This window comes from Chrysochloris asiatica, unplaced genomic scaffold (assembly GCF_000296735.1).
Source record: "Chrysochloris asiatica unplaced genomic scaffold, ChrAsi1.0 scaffold00098, whole genome shotgun sequence".
Classification (NCBI taxonomy): domain Eukaryota; kingdom Metazoa; phylum Chordata; class Mammalia; order Afrosoricida; family Chrysochloridae; genus Chrysochloris; species Chrysochloris asiatica.
In genome coordinates, this window is record NW_006408616.1 from 8,697,720 (window position 1) to 8,699,069 (window position 1,350).

Sequence of the window (1,350 nt, forward strand, 5' to 3'; positions counted from 1 at the left end):
AGAAAAAGAGGAAGACCCCCAGTGAGATGGATTGGCATAGTGGCAGCAGCAATTGGCTCATGCATGTCAACAATTGTGAGGTAGGCCCAGGATCAGGCAGTGTTTCATTCTGTTGTGTATAGATAGGGTTGCTATGAATCGATACCGAGTTGATGGCACCTAACAACAACAACACTGTTAGACTGTAAGAGAGATATTTGTGTTTGCCTTTGGTGCCTCATGAAGAGTTCTTGTGTAGGTTTTCAGAGTCTCCAAAAGTTTTCCTCTTGTCTTTTGTCTCCTTACATGTCCTACAGGCTCTGGTGGGAGAAACCTTTCATTTCCCGCTTTTTTAAAGAGTCACAGAACATTAGACTTCAAAGGCAGTGACCAAATTTGAGTGTGATTTGGATGTCAGTATTTTGGTTGGTCATTTTTCTGCTTTATTGTAGCTCGGAGTCCTAGTGTGCCGCTGTAGGATAAGGACTGGACCAAAGGTTGATTTGAACCACAAGGTTGTCTGTTCAAACTCACCAGCCGCTTCTCGGAAACCCTATAGGGGATCGCTGTGAGTCAGAACCACTTGATGGCATTTAACAACATTGCACTTCAGTCTATAAAGAAAAGCCCCTAAAAAGCAAAAGCATCCACATCTAGTTTCCTGTTTGTTTTTTTAATTCCCAATCACGACTCGACGACTCTTAACAGCAACAACAACTTTTAAATTAAGCCACAGGTTTTTAATTAGTGGATACTGGAACAAGTAAAGGAGAGAGATGTCTCTTTTATTCTAAAATGATACTTTTTATTTAGATCCTTCATATATTGAAAGTCATCTACAAACCAACAATGATTTTTATCACCAGGAGAAAATATTTTTTAACTTTAATTGTAGTCCTACATTTTAAAATCACAATCATATTTTGTGCTAAGTGAAAAGAAAAGTCAAGACATTTTTCACTATTCTTAGACACTGTAAATTGTAAAGTATGGAAAATGGGAAGAGGACAGTAGCCAAGAAATATTGTCTCCAAAAGTCACCTGGATAACAGGAATGTGGATTTCAGTAGGAAGTGAGAGTATGGAGAGAGGAATGTCAAAAAAATGACGAAACAGGAGTACGAAGATGACTGAAAGTAAAGTTAAAAAATGGACCTTGGGATACTGGAACTCCATAATAATCAGCATAAGTCTGATTCCATTCATATGACATTCAAAAAAGAGGAAAGACCATAAAAATAGAAAATAGATTGATGGTTAGCAGGGAATAATGGAGAAAAGGAGGAAGGGATTAACAAAGAGCACAAGAAACTTTTTAGGGCGATGGAAATATTCAAGATCTTGGTTGTGCTAATTATATGACAATGTGCA